This window comes from Triturus cristatus, chromosome 6 (assembly GCF_964204655.1).
Source record: "Triturus cristatus chromosome 6, aTriCri1.1, whole genome shotgun sequence".
Lineage (NCBI taxonomy): Eukaryota > Metazoa > Chordata > Amphibia > Caudata > Salamandridae > Triturus > Triturus cristatus.
The window spans coordinates 1,666,054,635-1,666,079,896 of record NC_140589.1 but is presented as its reverse complement, the minus strand read 5'-3'; the positions used below and the strand labels follow the sequence as shown (position 1 = coordinate 1,666,079,896).

At 47.1% G+C, this 25,262-nt stretch overlaps 1 protein-coding gene across 3 annotated transcripts in view; it reads left to right on the top strand.

Annotated features, from left to right (window-relative positions):
- The window catches only part of UBR2 (ubiquitin protein ligase E3 component n-recognin 2), a 1,393,714-nt gene that overhangs the window by 906,314 nt on the left and 462,138 nt on the right, over window positions 1-25,262 (top strand). The window lies entirely within an intron of this gene.

Here is a 25,262-nt window from a genome sequence, read left to right as displayed (position 1 = left end):
CAGATGAATACAAAGAGGCAGTGCAGCTCCTTTTCAGGGAGGGACAACTCCTTACCAATGCGTCCATCAAATGCGCACTGGACGCAGCCGACACTGCGGCGAGGGCAATCAACACAAGCGTCATGTTGAGGAGGCACGCATGGTTGAGAATCTCAGGCTTCAAGCCTGAGATTCAGAACAATATCTTAAATCAACCGGTCAACCCAGACTATTTATTTGGCCCTGAAGTTGACACTACCCTCGAAAAAATTAAGAAAGACACTGAAACTGCAAAATCAATGGGGGCTCTGCAGTCGCAGCAGTTTCGTAGTGGCTCCTTTCGTCGCCCCGGGAATAGAGGAGCAGCTAGAGGTCAGGGGTCCCAGCAGCAGTACAATAAAGGGGGCACACAAAGTAGCTATGATAAAACCACCAGAGGTGGATATCGTGGATCCAGCACCAAAGGCAGAGGACGTGGGTACGGCAACACCAGGTCCTCCCCCAAAAACAAACAGTGACGCCCTCTCCCTGCCCCCCGACCACATCACACCTGTCGGGGGGAGACTCCAACGGTTCCTGTCAGTCTGGAAAACCATCACCACAGACAGGTGGGTCAGGGACATTAGCCAGCACGGTTACTGTCTCGAATTAACGTCCACTCCACCCAACATACCGCCAAAGCACCGTCCTATGTCCGTAGAGCACTTGGCATTATTGCAGCAGGAAGTGCTAAGTATGCTGCAAAAAGGTGCAATAGAGGTCGTGCCCGCCAACCAACAGGGGACAGGGGTGTACTCTCTGTACTTCTTAATCCCAAAAAAGGACGGTTCGCTCAGACCTATACTAGACCTGAGACCCCTCAACCACTACATTCTCTCAGAGCATTTCCATATGCTCACCCTACAGCAGGTTCTACCGCTACTCAGTCAGGGAGACTTCCTAGCCACACTGGACTTGAAAGATGCGTATTTCCACATACCCATACACCCATCACACAGGAAATATCTCAGGTTCACTATTCAGGGGCTTCACTATCAGTTCAAGGTTCTCCCCTTCGGAGTAACAACAGCACCCAGGGTCTTTACCAAGTGCCTAGCGACAGTGGCTGCACATCTACGGAGACAACACATTCACGTCTTCCCTTACCTGGACGACTGGCTTGTTCAGGCAAAGTCAGCCCAGCAATGTGCCAGCCACATGTCCCTCACCATTCACCTTCTTCACAGTCTGGGATTCTCACTAAATTACCCAAAATCGCATCTACAACCCGCACACGTACAACAGTACCTGGGCGCGACCATAAACACTCTGGCAGCCACAGCTCAGCCAAATTTAGTGAGGATCAACAGCATGCAACTGCTGATCTCAAAGTTCAAACCTCAACACTCCCTTCCTGCGCGAGTGTTCATGCAGTTGATAGGCATGATGGCCTCCTGCATTTTCATAGTCCCGCACGCGAGACTACATATGCGCCCGCTTCAGGAGTGCTTGGCACGTCAATGGAATCAGGCTCACGGACAATTAAAAGACCTAGTGTTGGTGAGCGGTCGGGCATACAACTCTCTGCATTGGTGGATTCCACAAAACCTTTGCAAGGGCCGACCGTTCCAAGAGCCTGTTCCACAAATAATACTGACAGCGGACGCCTCTCTCCAGGGTTGGGGAGCTCATGTACTCCATTACACAGTGCAGGGACTATGGACGACTCAGCAAAAGAAGATGCACATCAACGTTCTGGAACTGATGGCAATCTTCCTAGCCATGAAGGCATTCAAAGTACACTTGTGCAACAAAGTCGTGTTGATCCGGACGGACAACATGACTGCCATGTACTACATACAGAAGCAGGGAGGAACGCACTCTCCACAGTTGTCTCATCTGGCTCAGAGCATGTGGAAGTGGGCCATTCAGAGGAACATATTCCTCATGGCGGAACACCTCCCCGGCAAGGACAACCAGATGGCGGATCTGCTCAGCAGACACAGCCACCAGATGCACGAGTGGGAGCTACATCCGTCAGTACTCCAACCGTACTTCCAACTGTGGGGTCATCCAGATGTGGTAAATAATTTAATTACCGGGACTTAATTTGATACAGAACATAATAAGAATAGCTCAATAAATAAGAGGCAGAATCCGTGGTATTAGAGGTTCGGAATGGGCTTTATTCCAATGAACGATTCGGAATCGTGGCCTCCAGGTTCCATCACCACGGAGGTTCAGGAAGTGAAGTACATACATTATTGATAATTAATCACTTTTATACAATAGGCATTACAGTGAAGCAAATGCGAGAGGCGTAACAATTGATAAGGAAGATAACATTATACATGCGTAATGAAAAATGGGCGTGATTGGGCGTAACAAAGGAACGTCATCAGGCATGATGTCATAATGGGTGGATCTATGAAAGAATTTCGCAATGTCAGCAGAAATACTTGGCAGAGATGCGCGCGCAGCAGCATGACGTGTGATTGACGTGCAGCTAGGGGGTGAAGGGGACTTGACATTTAGCTCTACATGTGGCGACAGATGTCTGGAGGGTCAAGTCAACCTAATCCCAAATCATATCTAACATCCTATGTTTAAAGAACTATGTTATCCAAAAGAGAGGCCTTCTTGGAGTAGAATCTTATTCTATACTGACTATACTGACTGTTAGTGCGTGTACAAGCGTCTAAGTGTCTACACTAGATGCGAGGGCAGGAATCTTCCATAGTAACAGGGCTATGAATTACTTGCATAAAGACAGAGAAGCCGGGCCTTTGCTCGGTAGCTGGCAGAATGTTTACTTAAACTACTAGACAGGAATGCATTGGGCAGGGAGCGGAGCAGATAATTTCGAAGGTGAAATACAGTTCTTGGCAGGCAGCAAGCTGATGTCAGGCATCGTGAGCCGCGCAGAGGATGAGACAAAGTTCATGGTCACGGATGCAGGCTCGGACTGGAGCTTCAGAGACAGAAAGCAAGAAAAGCTTGATGGCAGAATCAGGGCCTACTCGTCTGAACTGTAAAATGGCATAAGTGAACCATATAAAGGCGGTGGCCTTTCGTACTTAGGAATGGAATATCCGGCCCATTCATGGCGGATCTGAAAGAGGACATGTTAACGGTGGACGCACATGTATTTGCGTCTTCATAACTGGAACTGGAGGGAACATACATGTACTTGTAACATGCACATAGAACCGTTGGGGTCCAAGATAGGGGACATAACTGACCAGAAAAATCCATATTTCCACATTCCCTCCTTGTCCCCTACTTGCCCGTCAAGAGATATCAATCTTCATTAATCCATTGATCTGTTCATATAGCATCATTTGTTCTTCTTTCTTCTTCCGGGATCTTGAACGAAAATCTTGATGTGGAATACACGATGTGGCACACAGACCACAAATCGCTGGTCCACATTGCAGGCATAGACAGCAACTGAATAGTATGAGAAGGCCAATACCTAGGAAGGATAGAACTCTCCATCCCCAGGCTGATAACACGCTCCAAAACCAACCGGACCAAGTCCAGGTGCCTGGATTCTGGTGTATCTGGCTCACAATCTTATGAAGGCGGGTTATAGCTTTATATACAGATGGCGAATTTTCTGGTATTAAAATGCAACAGCTTGATCCGATGACCCTACAAGCTCCGCCCCTATCGGCCAGGATGACGTCAAGGACAAGACGATTTTGAAGCACAACAATCCGCATAGCAGACTGCTCTTCTGTTAAATTGCCTAAGGCGGAAATAGTTTCGTTCACTACTGCTTCAAGGGTTCTAGTTAATCTACGTATCAGCTTACTATTAGTAATGGTACCTATATAGGGAAAGAGACCTTTATTGAAATCTGTGTATTTTTCCCATGCTGTTTCAGTATAATCGACTATTGGGAGATCTCTCCTTTCTCTATTGTGTACTAAATGAGTATTTCTGTGATAATCAGGAGGAGCTAGAAAAACAGGTGGCAAAAGGAATCCAATGTAGCAGGTACCATCCCAATCTAGAGGCAAACGTACATATGCCGTCTGACCACATATAAAATAGGAATGGCGGGAAGCTCTAAATGTCGACTTGCCTTGATCACTGAATTCTATTACAGTGGTGCATCTACTATGGCCCATATTTATGGAACCATTCTTTCTTACACATAATTCACCTTTTACTGGAAATACTGACATGGCGGGCAAAATTGGAGTAGCTTCGGATTCGATATTTAGGATCATAAGATTAAGCGTAAAGTTACCTAATCCATATACCTCATTTTCTAGATCAGTTCCTGTTCTTTTGGGAAGTCCCTCCTTGTTGGGGTGGCAGACTTTAAGTAAAACTAAGTTCAGATTTCCCCATACCCAGTTGTCTTGATAAACTGCAGAATTTGAATCTAAGGAGTTAATTAAACTAAACCATGCTCCACAGGAGCCGTTGTGTGTGAACGGGTATGGAAAAAGAGGTAGAATTCCTTTATAATTCTGATAGGGAGGGAGTCGGCCACATATCCAACAATTTGTAGCATTGCTAACCTGATGGGAATGATGTAACATACTAATAAAAGTGTTATTGCGCAGCGCAAATCTGTATGACAATTCATGCGGAGGTAATTCACTAAAAGAATGTTCAGCAGTAACATTATAAACATGTCTAGAAATAGGATAATATATGTGCAACAATATACTTGCAATAATTATTAAAAGACTTAAGAAAAACAAAATTAATAACGTCACTGTGCAATGACTACGCAGTGATTTACAGTATGTATGTCGTTTCAACATTTTTCGCGTTTTTCCTCTATTCAGATCTAAGGGATACATGTCAGAGACAAATTCAACCGCTTCACCTTGGAGAGGACTTAAACAATCAAATTGCCCGACGGATTAGATCTGAGTTTTAGTTTATAATGTTCGTGACTATTTGATTCAACCAAAGGAAGTTTTGAGTCAATGGGTGAAGACACACGAGGTGTAGTTTTTACATCTGATGGTAGTCCATAAAATTTCTTGATATGACTTGAATGTACCCAGCCTTTTCTGCCTTCGATCTTCACGGCTGTCCTTGTGGTGAGCAAGACCAATTGCGGCGACCTCCACCTAGGATCCAGCTGAGTCTTTCGATCAAAGTTCCTCACTAAAACGAGATCCCCCGGAATTACGTCATGGGGTTTCACCTCAGTGTTGTCAGGAAAAACTGCAGCTACCTGTGAACGACAAGATTGTAGTGCAGACATCAAGGAAGCCAAATAATCTGTCAGCATATTACAGTCAATATCAGTTATTTTACGTGGTATAGGCGTCCCCCACATATTTGGTGGTCTGCCAAAGATCACCTCATACGGGGCTAGCCCTGTTCGAGAGTGTGCTACCATTCTCATGTAAAAGAGTGCAACTGGTAATGCTACTACCCAGTCGACACCTTTCTCCCTGCATATTTTGGACAATCTAATTTTCAGGGTCTGATTATGTCTTTCCACGAGACCTGCTGCCTCGGGGTGTCGGACACAGTGGAATTTGCACTGATAGCCTAACAAAAGTGAAACGTGTTTCATTAGTTCGGATGAGAACGGCTGGCCGTTATCTGAGTAGACAGCACGTGGTAAACCGTATCGTGGGAAGAATTCTCGAACTAACTGTTTGGCAGTAGTCGGGGCAGTGTAATCTGAAACCGGGTATGCCTCTGTCCAACGGGAAAGAGCACAGACAACTACGAGAACATATTTGAATCCTCGACATCGTTCCATCTGGATATAATCCATCTGGAGAATTTCAAAAGGGTGATCAGGAGGCTGAAATCCACCCTGCTCTACGGGGATGCTTTTTCCTGGGTTGAACTGACAACAGATCATACAGGTACGAACTTTTTGTTTCGCTGCTGCTCGTAAATGCTTGTTGAACCAAATATGTTGAATGCTGTCTAGCATAGCTTTCTCTCCTAGATGCGCTGGACTATGGACAGTGTTAATAATGACTTGGACCATTGAATCAGGAAGGAACCACACAGATTTTTCCTTCGTCATCCATCCTTGATCCGTTTGGATCCCTCCTAATTCAGTCCATTTCCTTATTTCGTCTGGAGTAGCATGTGTCTGTATGTCAATTACATCAAGAGCGGGATCCTTAACCATCATGCAATGTGTTGGTGTCTGGACTATTGTCTTTGTCATGTCGGATGTTTGAGTTTGAGCAGTCTGTTTAGCTGTTCTGTCAGCTAGATCATTGCCTTGAGAAATGATATCAGTAATTTTCGTATGAGCTTTGCATTTCATAATCGATATTGCAATGGGTAGATGTATTGCATCTAATAAGGCATGAATGAGGGGTCCGTGCTGAATGTGGGCACCGTGAGAAGTTAAATAACCTCTCTCTCGCCACAGCACGCCGAAGTCATGTACAACTCCGAATGCATAACGTGAATCAGTGTATATGTTGACTCTTTTATTTGTGGCTTGAATACAGGCTTGTGTCAGAGCGACGAGCTCTGCTGCTTGAGCGGACAAGGTATTTATACACTTGGTTTCAATAATTTCAGTGTCTGTTGTGACTGCATAAGCGGCCACTAACTCTCCTGTACCTGTTCTCCTACATGAACCATCTACATACAACGTCAGGTCTGGGTCTGACAATGGGACATCTGTCAAGTCTTGTCTGGGTTTCGTCATTATTGTAATAACTTCAATACAATCATGAGCTAGTGGGTCTGTTCCATTTACAGGTAAAAGTGTGGCAGGATTCAATGTGTTACAACGTCTGATTTCTATATGTGGCTGAAACAATGTTAATTCGTAACCTGTAAGTCTTGCTATGGTCAAGTGTTGTGTTTGCGTTCGATTCACAAGAACCTCTACTGCATGTGGTACTTGTACTGTCAATGGATGTCCTAACACTATGGCATCGCTTTGTCTGATTGCTAAAGCTGTCGCTGCCACTGATTTCAGGCACGCAGGCAGAGCCTGAGCTACGGGATCTAATGTACTAGAAAAATAAGCACACGGTTTGTGTGATCCTGCTTGTTCCTGTGTGAGTACTGACAAGGCAGTACCTTCTCGTTCTGTAACAAAGAGTGTAAAATGTTTTCTGTAACATGGTGTTGCTAAAACAGGTGCTTGGCATAGAGCTTTCTTTAAGCTTTCAAAAGCTAGTGTGTGTTCCTGAGTCCAAGGGAGGACAGTCGATGTGGCTGCCTCCTGTGTTGTCAATTGAATGAGTGGTTTTGCTAGAAATGCATACTGAGGGATCCACTGCCTACAATATGAAGTGAGGCCTATGAAAGCCCGCACCTCCTTTTGTGTCTTGGGTATTGGCATATTTGCAATTAGCTGGATACGATCTGGTGTAAGCTGCCTTCCCTCCTTGGACAGCGAGTGACCAAGGTAAATAACTCGCTGGACACAGAATTGCAGCTTAGAAGGGGACACCTTGTGCCCCTTTTCGGCTAGAAATTGTAAAACCGTCAGTGATGCTTTTTCACATTCTGGTTCGCTTCGGGCGGTGATCAGCAGATCATCGACATATTGGAGCAGAGCAGTGTTGACTGGCATGTGTATACTGTCAAGTTCTCGTTTCAGTGCTTGGCTATAGATGCTGGGGCTTTCTGTAAATCCTTGAGGTGCGCGTGTGAATTTAAAGCTACGTCCATTTAAACTAAATCCGAACAAGTATTGACTTTCTGGATCTATTGGGACGCTGAAAAAGGCATTTTTGAGATCAATTACAGTAAAGAACGTTGCTTCGGAATCAATAGCTGTCAGTAATGAAGAGATGTCTGGAACTACGGGGTATTGTGGTACAATACATTTATTTAATTCGCGCAGATCAATAACCAATCGATATACTGGGGGAGCCTTTGGATCAGTTCGTTTAAGAATCGGAATTATCGGTGAATTACATACATTGGAGTCGGTCTCCACAACCACTCCTTGGCCAATAAGCTCGTCAATGATTTGCAGTAAAGCCATTACAGCATCTGGGGGTAACTTGTATTGTCGCATTCGTGGTAGTACCACTCCTGCCTTTAGTGTGACTCGATATGGTGTAATGTTCATGCAACCAACATCTGTAGGGCCTTGTGCCCATAAATGTGTGGGTAAAGTCTGCAGTCGGGAATCCATGTCTCGAGACACATAGTGACCTTTGAAATCACGTAAAAACAATCTTACTCCTTCCGGAGAACAACATATTATAGCTCCTAGAGCTTTCAGTGTTTTTATACCTAACAAGTTTTCTGGACATGATTTAGTAAGCAATAAATCTGTAGTTCTGGTCAAGGGTCCTATCGTAAGTGGAAGAGGCTGTGATACTTCATTAACAATAGGTTTTCCTGAAAAACCAAGGGAAATATTCTGTGAGCCTGAGAGGGGTGCCCCTGGAACTTCACTACGTTTTATAGTTGTTCGACTTGCCCCTGTATCAAGTAAAAATTTTCTATCTTGGCCTAATAATTCACTATGTACATAAGGTCCTTCTTGGTCTACTGGGACCTCGATAAGGGGTAAGTCAACTTCCCTCTCTAGGCTGGTTCATGCATATCGTTGATAATCAGGATAGTCATACTGTGCGGTCTGGTACAGCTGTCGTGTCGTGGTTTGTGTGGCAGCAGCAGGCAACGCTGGTGCGGCTGGCACAAACTGTATAGACTGTTGTGGAGCTGGCATGGCCTGTGCATGCTGCGGTGCTCCTTGTTCATTCTGATCCTGTCTAGGTGGCCGTGGTCTTTCTTTTGTAATACCTGTGGCGATATTACGCTTCAGGACTGGGCAATCGTGTATGTAATGTCCTGGCTGTTTACAATAGTTGCATGTCCCTTTTACAGGTCCTGCTGAATCACCGGACTGTGTCGTACCCTTTTTATGACCTTCAGCTGGAACTGTCTGGGAGACTAGCATTTTCATTTTCGTGTCTTTCATGCGTCTCTGCTCATGTTCTTGTTCTTCTCTAATTCTATTGTAATGGTACTGTAACATTTGTAACATTTGTGATGGGGTATTACCTTGCCAGGTACTCTCGAATTTTAATACTCTATTCTTCACTTGGGGCAAGGAATTTTCAACTAATTTTGTCACAAACAGATGTGGGTATGACTCGCTACTTGCTTTTATACCACTATTTATACCAAAACATTTTTCGAATCGGGCATAGAAATCACTAGTGTCTTCATCTTGCTTTTGTTTACAGGCTGAAATTGCACCCCAGTCTTCCTTTTTCGTGGTTAATAAACGTGGCAGTACCTGTACTAGTAAACCTGGTAGTGCTTTAGTTTTGTCCCCAAGCCCCGAACCTGGACCTCGGGCCTTTTCTTCATTTTCTAATGCTGTCCAATCTATCTTCTGGTCTCCCACCTCCCACTCTTTTTCCTTGAGTTTTTCATAAATGCCAGCAGGCATTAATACCTTTAATATTGTCATAATGTCGGGATAGGTATACTCTCCCATGAGTAACATGTCTTTAATTTCTCGGTGGAAACCCGCTGGGTCTTTGTCATGACTGGGTACCACCTTCTTCATTTCTAACAATTCTATTTTTGATATGGGCGTATATACAAATACACGTTTAAACTGATTGTCCTCGCCCTTTATATGGTGCACTTCTCGTAAGGGATTCTGTCTGTCCATGTAATACATCGGTCTTTCCTTGATGGGCAGTGAATCATGTTCTGGACATACAAAAAGAATGTACTGCTTTCTGGATTCTAGTATTTCCTTAATTAACTTAGTACCTGAACCTTTCCATCTATTCATGAGTAATTCAGTCAATATATCAGGTAAGGGACCAGGATCTGAATGTTGGCTTTTATATAGTATAAGAAGTTGTTGAATCATATAAATCCCAGCTAAACGCTGTTCATCTGGGGTGAGGTTCAAAAATGTGTGTGCTACTGTATCATCACCATATTTTCCGGGACTGTCAACCCAATGAACGGCTGACCTGGCTAATTCTTATTCATCCATAGAATCGAGTAAATGATAACCCCTTCGTTCTCGCAGTAATTTGTCAGCGGTTTGGAACGAATGCTCGGGGGACCTCATATTTATTATAGGTGTTTGGAAATTCCTGTTATTATCTGGACATATCGGACGTATCGGGTCAGTAAAGCATCTAGTACTATTACAAGATCTTCCTCTACCTACATAGGCTATGGTTTCTGACTGTCCTGTGGACGGTCCTGATCCTTCCTCCTCCTCGTTTTGTTCAAACTGGTCTACCGCTAATCTCTCTTCGTGTAGGCGTTCTATTTCTTTACGGATCTTTCTGCACATGGCTATTATACATTTTTGCCTATCATGTCTCCCTTCTGATATATTCTGGCTCCATCTGGTAAGAGTTTCCATTGTTTCCGGGTCTACCCCCGGTCGGTCTTGATTTCTGATCACACAATTTATGAGGAAACGTAACAGTTCCCCCTGTATCTCCACTTTCTGGTATTCCATAGCTCTGTTAATACTTTCAGAATCTCGCCCTGTTTGGACAAAATGATATATATTGTCTAAATGCATAGTCATTCCTGGTAGCTTTCCTAAATACACCGCGGCTCGTCTGATACGTAATGATGCCAGGATCATTTCGTCCTCTTTGCCGGGCACAGGGTCATATCTACAATCTATAAGAAGTTCCTTAAGCGTGCGGGAATTTATGAGTTTGGGGGTACGTGGATGTGCTGACTCTTGAAAGGTGAGTTTATTTATTCTGGGTGGCGTAGAAAAAATATTGGTAGCACCTCCAGTAGCCCCGTCTGGAGTATCGGGCATGAAAGGATTCGTAGAACGCGATACAGCAACTATAGGTGTGGACACAGCTATAGAAGTAGCTGTAGGAACAGATGTGGAAACGGACGTGCTTGCCGGATTTTGTGTCAGGTTTTGTTGTTGTAGAGATACAGATACAGGATCTTGGCGTTGAATCTCCCCGGCCGACGGTCTATGCGGGGCGGGGCTAGCATACTCGGGAGCTGCGTCATCTAAATATGAGGAAAGAAAAACATCTTCTGCGGTTCTAGGATGCCCCTTAGGATGTACCTTTATTGGAAATAACGGGGGTGGCAAGTCTTTTGGTATCCCCGAAGTAGCCTTAGGTAATCCCTCGGCCAGAAGGGGATACATACCCTTCATAAGGGCATTTCTTTGTCTGTCTACTTGTTCTGATTTCACTCGTGTACCTTCTTCAATTAATAGATTTTCTCGGATTTTATTTGAATTCTCTTTACTCTTCTCTTCCTGTCTACGTGCTTTTTCTGTACGTCTATACGATTCTTTACGCCATAATTCAATGGCGTCTTTCTGTGACTGTCTGGCTTTCCTTTTCCATAACTCTTCCTCTACTTTAACGATGCAATCTGCATCCCAGGTCCCAGCTGCGGGCCACCTCTGACTTTCTGGTAATTCCTTAGTGTAGTCTACCCATAGATCAAGAAATAATATAGCGTCTAGGCCGTGTTTATGATACATGAAGTACCCTGGAGTGTTCCTAGGAGGAATGGGAACAGCTTCTTCGAGTACCCCTTTTCTAGTTGTGATCTGTCTTAGTTTCGAAAAGAGCGGCATATTGAGAACTGGTCTGATACTTGGTCTTGAACAAACTTAATACAATAAAACACAATAATGAACAGTCATTCACACCACAATATGCAGGACGTATTAATACATTTAACATTTAACATTTAAATGAGCAGCGATGATGATGACGATCTAAGAAAACTTAATCATAAAACATAATTCTCGACATTAACGGAAATTATTCTGAATTTATATACTTGATATACTAGATATACTGCTAAACAGTACAGATACACTGCTGAAACAGTGCAGACCGGATTTGTGTACCCAAACCCGTCTGGACCGGCACAACTTATGTGCACGCCAGAACGCCTCCCCAGTAATGGTACTCACCGGGTAGCTCGGAACGGAAGGCCTCGGAACGGAACTGGACTGAACTGGACCGGACTGGACTCGACTCGAAAACTTCGGACACTTCAGGACATCGGAAATCTGGTGGGCCTCCGTATACCTCGGATCTTGCTCTCTCAGCTAGGCTCTGGTCGGGATACTTCGCACTTCTCACCGCCTCGTCTGGGTGTTGATCGCAGCCTCAGTCGCCCCCGCTTGACCGGAGGGAGATACAGGAAATCCTGCTGGTACGCGTTGTTGTCCGTCCAGCTGTGGCAGGAGACCGGGCCTGCAACGCACCGCCGGCGCGTGAGATGAGAAAGTGTCCCTATTCGGGCGCCATTAATGTGGTAAATAATTTAATTACCGGGACTTAATTTGATACAGAACATAATAAGAATAGCTCAATAAATAAGAGGCAGAATCCGTGGTATTAGAGGTTCGGAATGGGCTTTATTCCAATGAACGATTCGGAATCGTGGCCTCCAGGTTCCATCACCACGGAGGTTCAGGAAGTGAAGTACATACATTATTGATAATTAATCACTTTTATACAATAGGCATTACAGTGAAGCAAATGCGAGAGGCGTAACAATTGATAAGGAAGATAACATTATACATGCGTAATGAAAAATGGGCGTGATTGGGCGTAACAAAGGAACGTCATCAGGCATGATGTCATAATGGGTGGATCTATGAAAGAATTTCGCAATGTCAGCAGAAATACTTGGCAGAGATGCGCGCGCAGCAGCATGACGTGTGATTGACGTGCAGCTAGGGGGTGAAGGGGACTTGACATTTAGCTCTACATGTGGCGATAGATGTCTGGAGGGTCAAGTCAACCTAATCCCAAATCATATCTAACATCCTATGTTTAAAGAACTATGTTATCCAAAAGAGAGGCCTTCTTGGAGTAGAATCTTATTCTATACTGACTATACTGACTGTTAGTGCGTGTACAAGCGTCTAAGTGTCTACACTAGATGCGAGGGCAGGAATCTTCCATAGTAACAGGGCTATGAATTACTTGCATAAAGACAGAGAAGCCGGGCCTTTGCTCGGTAGCTGGCAGAATGTTTACTTAAGCTACTAGACAGGAATGCATTGGGCAGGGAGCGGAGCAGATAATTTCGAAGGTGAAATACAGTTCTTGGCAGGCAGCAAGCTGATGTCAGGCATCGTGAGCCGCGCAGAGGATGAGACAAAGTTCATGGTCACGGATGCAGGCTCGGACTGGAGCTTCAGAGACAGAAAGCAAGAAAAGCTTGATGGCAGAATCAGGGCCTACTCGTCTGAACTGTAAAATGGCATAAGTGAACCATATAAAGGCGGTGGCCTTTCGTACTTAGGAATGGAATATCCGGCCCATTCATGGCGGATCTGAAAGAGGACATGTTAACGGTGGACGCACATGTATTTGCGTCTTCATAACTGGAACTGGAGGGAACATACATGTACTTGTAACATGCACATAGAACCGTTGGGGTCCAAGATAGGGGACATAACTGACCAGAAAAATCCATATTTCCACACAGAGATAGACCTATTCGCCACAAACGAAAACGCAAAATGCCAAAGCTTTGCCGCCAGGTTCCCACATCCGCAGTCACAGGGCAATGCGATATGGATGAACTGGTCCGGCAGATTTGCGTACGCTTTTCCCCCAGCGCCCTTAATACCGCTAGTGGCACGCAAACTGCGACAACACTCACTGACACTCATCCTAGTTGCTCCCACATGGGCACGCCAACCATGGTACACCACCTTTCTAGAACTTTCCGTGGTGCCGCATCAAAGGCTGCGGATCAAACCCGCACTTTTAACGCAGAACCGTGGCGAAATTCTGCACCCAGATCCGCAACAGCTGAACCTGGCAATCTGGCTCCTGAAGTCTTAGAGTTTGGCTACCTAAACCTGCCACCTGAATGTATGGACATCATCAAGGAGGCCAGAAGACCCACTACCAGAGCTTGCTATGCGGCTAAATGGAAGAGGTTTGTCATTTACTGCAACAACAATGACATTAACCCGCTGGACGCATCCATTCAAAACGTCATCTGTTACCTCTTACACTTATACCGATGCAATCTGGCATACAACTCCATACGTATCCATTTAACCGCGATAGCAGCCTATCTTCAAAACAGGCAGCACCTCTCTTTATTCAGAGTGCCTGCCATCAAAGCCTTCTTGGAGGGACTCAAATGAGTTATTCCCCCAAGACACCCACCGGCACCAGTGTGGAACCTCAATGTGGTCCTCACCAGATTAATGGGTCCACCCTTTGAACCTCTCCATTCATGCGAGATTCAATTCCTCACCTGGAAAGTAGCTTTCTTAGTGGCAATCACTTCGTTAAGAAGAGTTAGTGAACTCCAGGCACTAACCATTCAAGAGCCATTCATACAAGTTCACGCAAACAGAGTTGTACTACGTACCAACCCCAAATTCATGCTCAAAGTGATATCGCAGTTCCACATGAACCAAACTATTGAACTGCCTGTTTTCTTTCCGAGTCCACAAAATGTCGCAGAGAGAATGCTCCGTACACTAGATGTAAAGAGGGCCCTCATGTACTATATAGACAGAACTAAGGACTTTAGGAAAACAAAACAACTTTTCGTTGCCTTTTCCCCACAACACAAGGGCAATGCCATTTCCAAAGCAGGGATAGCCAGATGGATCGTTAAATGTATTCAAATTTGCTATCAAAAAGCTAAACGCACATTAACGATTCCCCCACGAGCCCACTCAACACGAAAGTTAGGGGCGTCCATGGCTTTCCTAGGAAACATTCCTTTACAGGAAATCTGTAGAGCAGCCACATGGTCCACTATACATACATTTACCAAACACTACTGCGTAGATGTACACTCAAAACAGCAGGCAGCTGTAGGACAGGCTGTTCTCAAAACTCTTTTTCAGACTGCTGCAGCTGGCACGGGCAGCCGCCGCTAAGGGAGGGACTGCTATATAATCTATGCACAGATATGAATTCAGCAGCCCACATGCCTCGAACTGAATATGCTACTTACCAGTATGCATCTGTTCTTGGCATGTAGGGCTGCTGACATTCATATCGCCCACCCTCCTCCCCGGCGCCTGTAGCGGCTGCAGCACTCAGAATTACTGTATAAGCATGGTCATCACTTTCTGTATCTACTCCATCACTGCCACAATGGCGAAAAACAATCTAAGGATGGAGAGGATGCCCATGCGCACTGTAGTCCAGGGGAGGAGCCACCTATCTCGTGATACTTCAAAGACTCTTCCAGGACAACAATGTGCAATCATCCGGACCCAACACTAGGCGGCGATCTATGCCGGACCCAACACTAGGCGGCGATCTATGCACAGATATGAATGTCAGCAGCCCTACATGCCAAGAACAGATGCATACTGGTAAGTAGCATATTCATTAGATTACATTTATTGCATTGCCTTCTGACAGAACCCATATGGCTGGAACAAAGTTGAAAAGTTAGGCCCTTGCAGCTGTGATTCCTTCTCAGATCAAGACACTATGCGTTTTGTAATGTGTTTGTGAGCATTTCAGGGCTTTGTGACATTGAGAGGGAAACAATTTATCTAAGTTAGACCTGCCCTGACCTCCTTACAAATGCTCCAGTTTTTTTAATATGTTTTATTCAGGCATGTTTTTTAATTGGAGCATGGAGACTAAGACGTACGTGGGCCCCATTAATGCATTTTTTATAGAATATGTTTAGCTTACTAGGAATTACCTGAACTGTCTTATATTGTGATTTATTTTTTTTATAAATGAGTATAGATTTTATTGTGCATTAATTTTATTATCATGTATTGATTAATTTAAAAAGCAGTTTAAATCCAATCACTATTTTTAAAATTGTAATTGTTATGGTTTTAAATTACTGAGTAAAGAGATAACTATGATAATGATGACTGATGCATCACTTTTGGGAGCCACAGGTCTCCGGTTTTGTCCCGGCTCCATATCAACCTTCTGGAGCGGAGGGCCATCTGCTTGCATTGAAAACCTTCTATCTATCTAACAAGGGAAGGCTGGTACAGTTCACGGATAACAGCGCCACCATGTGGTACTGAAACAAGCAGGGTAGGATGGGGTCACAGACTGTGCCAGGATGCCTTGCGCCTCTGAAATGGCCGAGCCTCCAAGCATTTTCCTGGTGGTAAACCATGTGGCAGGATAATTGAATGCCAGGACCAAGGAGCTCAGCCATTGGCGTTTAGCGTCATGAGTGCCAGTTGCACTCCGAGGTGTTGAGAGGTCTATTCCGTAATGGGGAGAACCTTGGCTTGATCTATTCGCCACTGCCAAGAACTCGCAATATCAGCACTTCTGCACGTTGGAGTTTCTAAGGCGTCTCTCACTCGAAGATGCTTTCTGCCTCAAGTGTTCTCAAGAAGATCTGGTCAGGTCATCGTAGTGGCTCTCCATTGAGCAAGGAGAGTATGGTATCCAGAACGTCTGGACTTAAGCATCTGCCCTCCAATCTGGCTGCTCCTCCATGAAGATCTACTGTCGCAGCAGCAGTGCAGGGTTCTGCATCCGGGCCTTCGCAATCTCCACTTTCATGCATGGAGATTGAGCTGCTGCATCCGGAGGTGGTTGATGTCATCTTGGCAGCCAGACGTCTCTCCACAAAAACCGTATACTGCTGTTGTTGGGACAAATTTGTTGCCTGGTGCTGTTCTCAACAGATAGACACCCTCCATCAAAGTTATTTGACGTTTTGTTATTTGTTTTGTCCTTGGCCTTGAAAGGTTTTTTTTTCTGGGCACAGTTGAAGGGAACCTTTTGGCTCTTCCATGTTTTTTTTGCGGTTGTTGGATCAGTCCTCATTGTTTAAATCGCCAGTTATTATGCACTTTTTGAAAGATTTACAACATTTATTTCCTCCCTATTACTTAGTTATGATATAGTCCTTATGTTTCTGATGTGCACTCTCTTGGAGCCCCTTCACAGCTACTCGTTGTGGCTTCTCACCCTCAAGTCAATGTTCCTCATCGCCATAACATTGGCGCAGCGTGAGTGAGTAAGTTTCAAGCTCTCTGTATCAATCCGTCATATAATATGTTCTTCCTGTGCAAGCTGGTTTTCCAGACATGGGCATCCTTCCCACATAAAGTTGTGACGCTGTTCCATGTCGGCCAGAACATTACCATGTCAGCTTTCTGTGAATAAGACTTTATCATTTGGACCCCAAGAGAACGCTGAGCTTTTACAGAAATCGTACTAAAGACCACCGATTGGATGATCAGCAATTTGTGGGATCCTCTGGAGTGAAAAAAGGCAAGACTGTGCAGAAGAGGACCATCGCCCGCTGGACTGTACTCTGCATTAAGATCTGCTACGTACTGGCTTTAAAATAGCCTCCTGAAGGTCTGCATGCTCATTCTATCTGGGCTAAATCTGCAACCACTGGACATTTGCCACACGGCTATGTGAGTGTCCTTACATATGTTTATGAAGCACCATTTTCAGGATAGTCAGGTTCCCAGAGCGGGCCATCTTCCCCACTTTCTGGTTTGAGTCCATTCACAGAACCACCTCCAAATAGTTACTGCTTTGGTAACTAGTCAAAAGGTGAGGAATGTTCTGCCAGAAGTCTCAATCAAAAGAGCAAGTTACTAACCTTCAGTAATGCTCTTTTTGATAGAGACTCTAGCCGCAGATTCCTCACCGACCCTCATGTCCTCCCCGTTCTGTGGTTAGAGTCTATCCATAAATAAAGTCCAAAGCCTAGGAATCTGCACAGTGGTCGTACCAATTTGCTTTTGGGGCTCTGTTAGACAGGACCCTTCTTAGGGAATTTCCCTAAAATGTTTTGCTTTTTTCTTCCTGCTTTTTGCTGATTCTCTTTTCGTGGCCTTAGGACTCTGGGCACTTTCCCTCTGTAATGCAGTGTGAAAGAATGCGTACTCTTCCTACACATGCCAGGAGTGGTGCTTACCTGATTGGTTTAGGTGCTGTACCTGTGAGTGCCCTGTAAAAAGGTATACGACATACCCAGGGCAGGTACTGCACTGGCTTCCAGGGAGCCCCAGCATTGATTGTGCACCCACAACAATAGCCTTTCAAACATGCCCATAGCCTGCCATTGCTGGCCTGTGTGTATGCAGTTGCACTTATGATCTGAAAGAGACTATTAGTTATGGATTCTTTACCTTAGAATTACCCCCAGACATCAGACTGGATCCAGAGAATTTTTCCTCAGCAGTACCCCTGCGCGTCAGTAGGTGGCGTCGGTCAACTCGGCGTTTGTCGTTGGCATAGTGATAGCCTGAATGAGGTTGAGGTATCTACTTAGACGCTGTCCGTGCGCGCTGACGTCAGTTATTTCTTTTTCTGCGCCAGCCAGCGCAGATCCGGAGAGAGCCGTACCCTTAGTCTTTTTTGACTAGAGTTTTTTCGACTTTTTGTCAACTTCTTTTTTCGAGTCGTTCTATTCCTGGTGCAAGGGATGTCACATCGACGGACCGGCTTCAAACCTTGTGACTCCTGTCACAAGTTGATGTCGGTCACGGACTCACATCTCTTGTGCCTCTGGTGCTTGGAGCACGGCCACAACCCGAAGTCATGCTCCAACTGCCAGGCCATGAACCCCAAGTCTTTGCAGGAGCAGTCCTGAAAGCTTCTTGAGGCCTGGTAGTCTGCTTCACGCCACTCGAGGTCCTGGTGGAAAGGGATGTCACTGGACCGACGCTGAGCCACCACAATCACTCCTCTTCGAAGTCCTCATCTTCAGGTAAGTCGAAGCACAAGAAGAAGGCGAAGAAGCACAGTCGCTCTTCGCCTTCTCCCCGTCCTTCGGCCGATGCGACACTGGATGCGGAAGGTAGTCGTCTGGCTACGCCAGCAGAGCCTGTTTGGTCTACTCTGAGCCTCCCTTCCTTTCTGGGAGCCAGGGTGACCCCTACCCAACTTCGTAGTTTTACAAAGCCCTTCATTCCATCTTTGGGTAGCCCAACTCCCACGGCGCGCCTTCGGGCACTGCGGACTCAGCTGGGGGTTCTAGGTCTTCGATGCCGGCGACTTCGGCTCCGGCGCTGCAGGGCCCATAGGGATCCAGGCCTGTATCCAGATCGGCGCCGGTTGACCTTACGGCACCGAATCCATTGGCAACACCTCCGCCCCCTCTGACGCCGGTGGTGTCCCCCGCTGGCGTCGACCCCGGCCTCACACTCTATATGAACATGGAGCCGGACTGATGTCAACCGACGCAGACGCCGGTATCTGTACTGGCGCCGACAGTTACTTATGTACCCGTGTTCTATTGTGGCGTTCCTTATCGCCCTGAGTGCCAGCCAGATGAGGGTGAGGAGGACTGGGAGGGGTCTGTTGACCCTCTAGCAGACCAGCTGGAAGAGCCGGACTGGAGAGAGGAATTGGGTGAGGCCAGTGGTCTGGATACTTCTCCAGACCTTGGTATGCTTTCTCCCCATACCGTGGCTACGGAGGAGGGAGCTTAATATGTTGTGGTGTTGCGTAGGGCAGCTGAGGCCTTGGTCCTTGAGCTACCTACGGTGGCAGTCAGGACTAACCTCCTGACTGAGGTGCTTTAACCAGCAGCAGCCTCTTCGGAGCCCCTGCTGCCGTTCAATGAGGCCCTCACAGACATCCTTCTGGGCACTTGGTCCAAGCCCAGCACAGGGGCTCCTGTGGATAGGATGATTGCCCGATGCCACCGCCCGGCTCCGGGTGACCCCACTTTGCTCTCCCAACACCCTGCCCCTGAGAGCTTGGTCGTCCAGGCCTTGACGTCCAAGGGTGCTTTCCCTACTGCTCCCCAGATAGGGAATCCAAGACGCTGGATCATCTTGGTAAGAAGATGTTTTCTTCCGCTAGCTTAGGACTGCGGTCGATGAACACCGCATTTCTCTTGGGCCATTAAACCCACTCCGTGTGGAACACGGTTGCACAGGTGCTACCACAGTGGCCAGAGGAGGCCCTGGCCGTACTCTCCTGTGCGGTCGCAGTAGTGAGAGACGCAGCAAAGTTCACAATACAATGTGGGCTGGAAACTGCAGACTCGCTAGGCAGGAAGATTTCAACGTCAGTAGCCCTACGACGCTACACCTGGCTGAGGCCCACTGGCTTCTCAGGTGATGTTCAATCAACACTTTTGGACATGCCCTTTGATAGCCGTCGCTTGTTTGGAGACAAAGCGGACAACGCGCAGTCTGCTTTTCACCCTTTTCGTGGCTATGGAAGGGGTGCCCCACCACGTTCCACCCAGCGAGCGGTCCAGTCCACCAGTGCCCCTTTTGCAGCAGCCTCCAAACCCTCCTAGTTCAACCTTTTAGGGCCACCAAGCTAGCACGTCGGACAGGTGGGTTTTGCAGATAGTCCGAAGGGGCTACTCCCTCCCCTTCGAGACTACCGCTCCATCCATGCCACCTATGCTCCATCGCATGTGGGAGGATCACTTGGCCCTTCTCCGCCAGGAAGTTACGGCTCTCTTGGGCAAGGGAGCTATTGAGCGAGTCCCTGCCCCAGAAGTAGGTTGCGGTTGTTACTCCCACTACCTTCTGGTCCCCAAAAGGGACAAAGGCCTGCATCCTATCTTGGATCTCTGCTTACTCAAGAGGAGAAGTTCAAAATGTTGACATTGGTTCAGGTCCTATCTGCCCTCGACCCTGGAGACTGGATGGTAGCATTGGATTTGCAGGACGTCTATTTCCACATCCCTGTCCTGCCCGCCCACAGGTGTTAACTACAGTTCATGGTGGGCCACAAGCATTTTCAGTTTACTGTGCTCCCCTTTGGCCTTACCAACGCCCCTCGGGTGTTCACAAAAGTGATGGCGGTGGTCGCAGCTCATCTGCACAGATCAGGGATTCCAGTCTTCCACTATCTCGACGACTGGCTGTTGAAGGTGGCCTCGCCCCAGGTGGTCATCTCCCACCTCCAGACTACGGTGGACCTCCTTCATTCGCTGGGGTTCACTATCAACGTGCCGAAGTTGCACCTTATTCCCTTTCAGAAGCTCCTTTTCATCGGAGCAGTTCTGGACACAGTGCAGTTTCGGGCTTATGCTCCCGAGCAGCGAATCCGAGATATTCGGACTATGATTCCGATGTTTCAGCCTCTAGCCCGGGTTTCGGTGAGAATGACCCTGAGGCTGCTGGGCCTCATGGTCTCCTGTATCTTGCTGGTGAATCATGCCAGGTGGCATATGTCGGCTCTGCAGTGGGGCCTGAAGTTCCAGTGGGCACAGCATCAGGTAATCTGTCCGATTGCATCCAGATCTCAGAGGGCACTGCGCACCAATTGCAGTGGTGGCTAACGAACAAGGATTTGGTCAACGGCAGATCCCTCTCTCTTCCCCAACCAGACTTCACATAGGTGACAGATGCATCACTTCTGGGGTGGAGCGGCCGCATGGGGAAGGCAGAGATCAGAGGCCTCTGGTCTCCGCTGGAGTCCGGGATCCACATCAACCTTCTGGAACTCCGGGCGATTCGTCTTGCACTGAAGGCATTCCTTCCCTCCTTCCGGGTAAGAGTAGTGCAGGTGTTCACGGACAACACCACCGCCATGTGGTACTGCAACAAACAAGGCAGGGCGGGGTCATGGGCCATATGTCAAGAGGCTCTTCGCCTTTGGACATGGCTGGAACATCAGGGTATGTCCCTAGTGGTTCAACACCTGGCAGGTTCCCTGAACGCCAAGGGCGGACAAACTCAGCCGCAGGTGTATGATGGATCATGAATGGTGTCTTCCCTCAGAGGTGGTGCAAGGTCTCTTTCAGCAGTGGGGAGAGCCTTGGTTAGATCTGTTTGCCACCGAAGAGAATGCGCAGTGTCAGCAGTTCTGCGCATTGGAATTTTCAAGGCGGCACTCGCTCGGCGACGCTTTTCGTCGCAAGTGGAGTTGCGGTCTTCTATATGCCTTTCTGCCTATACCACTTCTGCCCAGAGCGCTGAAGAAGATCAAGCGCGACCGGGCCCAAGTCATACTTGTGGCTCCGGATTGGGCACGAAGAGTCTGGAATCCCGTGCTCTTGCACATGGCCATCGATCCTCCGATCAGACTTCTTCTTCGGGAGGATCTTCAGTCACAGCAGCAGGGGATGGTCCTGCACCCAAACCTGTCCAGCCTTCACTTCCTTGCATGGAGATTGAGCGGCGGCAGTTGACAGCCTTCGACCTTTCTCCCGAACTCTGTAATGTTATCTTGGCAGCCAGGCGTCCCTCCACTAAAACGGTATACGCCTGTATATGGAACAAATTTGTGGCATGGTGCACAGCAAAGGCTCCCCTTTCTGAGGTTCTCCTCTTTCTACTTTCTTTGGCCCAAAAGGGCTCTGCTCTGGGCAGCCTCGAAGGCTATCTTTCGGCCTTTCTTCAACTTCCTGATCAGCCTTCTCTTTTCAAGTCCCCTATTTTTAATCTTTTCCTTAAGGGCATTACTCACCTCTTTCCTGCTATTCCTTTGGTAATGCCCCAGTGGGACTTGAACCTCGTTCTGACTTAACGTATGTGCACTCTCTTGGAGCCGCTACATAATTGTCCTCTCAGACTCTTAACCTTAAAGACTGCTTTTCTGCAGGGTGAGTGAGCTTCAGGCTCTTTCTTCTAAGCCTCCTTTCCTTGCTGTTCATCCTGACAAGGTTGTCCTTCGAACTCGACCTTCTTTTCTTCCCAAAGTGGTTACCTCTTTCCTCATAGGACAGACCATTACTTTGTCCACCTTGTTCCAGCCTCCGCATCCTTCTAAAGAGTCTGGACCCAAAAATGCGCTCTCATTTTATCTGTATCGCACAGAACAATTCCTGGTGGATGATCATCTCTTTGTTGGCTTTGTGGGCGCAAAGAAAGGTCAGGCTGTGCCAAAACGAACCATCTCTCGATGGGTTGTTCTTTGCATTAAAATGTGTCATTCCTTGGCAAAAAAAAGGAACCTCCAGTAGAGTTGCACACCCATTTAACCAGGGTGACGGCAGCCACCACCGCTTTGGGACGTGGAGTCCACCTTCCTGACATCTGCCAGGCAGCCACGTGGGCTTCTTTGCACACGTTCACTAAACATTACTGCCTGGACAGCCAAGTATAGAGAAACTGCTTCTTTGGTCGCTCTGTTCTTCAGGACTTCCTGGTGTGAACTTGGTTCGCAGACCCACCTCCGGGGTTGGTATTGCTGGGGTATCTATTCTAAGGTAAGGAATCCATAACTTATAGTCTCTTTCAGGTGAACAAGTTACTTCCCTTCGGTAACGATATATCTGTAGAGAGATATATTAGTTATGGATTCCTTACCGCCCCACCCATCCTCCTCATTCTGCAAACTGACTTCTAGAGTAAGGGACCACCTTTCATGGCCCTAGTTTTATGCACCAGTGGTCAGTGTGTTGCATGGCTCTGCGCTTCTGGCGTGGAATGTCATGTAAAGAACTGACGTCAGCGTGCAGGGGCGGCGTCTAAATAGATACTGCGACGTTATTCTGGCGATCACGAGTCCAACGACAAACGCGGAGTCGACTGACGCCACCTACCGACGCACAGGGGTACTGCTGAAGAAAAGTTCTCCGGATCCAGTCTGACGCCTGGGGATAATTCTAAGGTAAGGAATCCATAACTAATATATGTCTCTTACAGATATATTGTTACCGAAGGTAACTTGTTCCTCAGGTTGGCAGTGTTAAATCATTAGCCAATGCTGAGTGGGCTGTTAACTACCACTAGGACACCCCTTGGCTAAGCCCGGAGGGGTGGGGCAAGTGGTAGGGGGAAGGCAGGGCCGGTACACTTGTGTGTTCCCTGCCTGGGTAGTGAATAATCCCCATGCGTTTATTCCCTACCTAGGAGGTCTGCTCTTCCCAGGGGTCAACATGGGAAAATTGCTGAATGACTTTTAAACTGCAGTTTTAGCTTTTAGCTTACAGCTGCGAGTAGCCTCATGAAGTTTTCAAACATGTCTCAAGCCTACCATTGCAAGCCTGGGTGTGAGAACCCCTAGGGTGAGCCCAATGGAGCAAGTGATTGGTGAAAGGCATTGTAGGTGCACATATGTGTTCCCTGCCCAGGTACTGAAAAATCCCCATGTACGTTTTCCCTACCTATGAGGTTTGCCCTCCCCAATTGGTTAACATGGGGGCATGGCGGAGATTACTTTAAGCTGCAGTAGTGGCTTACAGTAGAGCAGCCTCATGTTTATTATCATTGAATCTACAATGACAAATCCTGCCTTGTGGTAAAAGGTGGGTTTGTCATTAATATCTTAGATATTCCACTTCTGGAACGTTGGCATTTTTCTGCGCAAAACTCTTTTTGTTGCGGGGGCAGCTCATCTGTGTATTCCCTAGAGACAGCCATAAACATTGGGCATGCAACTGGAACGACAGACCACTGCCATTTGAGGACTTGGCCGGATAGATTGAGGGGTGTGATTTTTACACTTGGCCTCTGGGAAGCTAGTTCATGGCCCCACTAAACTTTAGCATCTGCATTCCAAGGCCTCATGGCTGACAGAATTGACATTTTGAGGAGAATTCGGTGGTTCTGGGGGGAACCCTCTGAACCACACCCAACTTCAAAGGTACACTACAGTGTAACTACTGGTGCCATACTCCAGCAGGGCAGATAAACGCTTTTGGTGACGGGGGACCAGACATCCTAGACTGCGTGTTGCACACAACCAGAGAAATCTGATGTGCACAAGGAGGAGACTGCCATTGGAAGTGCACCTTGTCTGAATAGTTTTGGGCCTGGGCCGACTACCTGCTGCTGTGTGGCACCCTTAAGTGTGCTCTCTAAGGGCTTGTTGGCTTGCCCCCTGTTCTTTGTGGAGGCCTCAGTGACATCAAAGACCTCCCGTGAGGGACTTACACCGTCTACGTGTTTCACCTGGAGAGCGGTACCCTCTCAAGCGCCTACTTCATCTGCTAGATCCTGACTGCAGTGCAATGTGAGCATGGAACTAAGTTTTGGTCCTGGAGACCGGAATGACTTGTGCAGAGCCCCCAAACTGTGCCTTCATCTAAGGAGTGTGGACCATGCATCGTGGGGCCGCAGCACGCACAAGCGTCTCATGTGGTGAGTGGATTCATTCACCGTGGCCTGCTTTGTTGTGCATGCTTATTATGTGCAGTGTCCGATTTACAGGTTGCAACCCTCAGAGGGAGGGTGTATCCGTAGTAGTACTTCATCCTGCCTCATGCAGTACTACTGAAATTGCGATTGTATATATGTACCGGATTATCTGGTGTGGCTAGTTACATTACGCACAGGACATTGTGCCTTATTCCATGGAGGTATGGCGAACCCAAACATGGGTTGATTGTGACCAGATTGTCTGTTGCAACTCGTATCATCGAGCACCAGACATTGTGCCTCATTTTCAGGGAGGTACATTGACCCCGACCCTGGGTTGATTGAGAATGGATTGTTTGGTACAACTAGTATCATTGTGCACCAG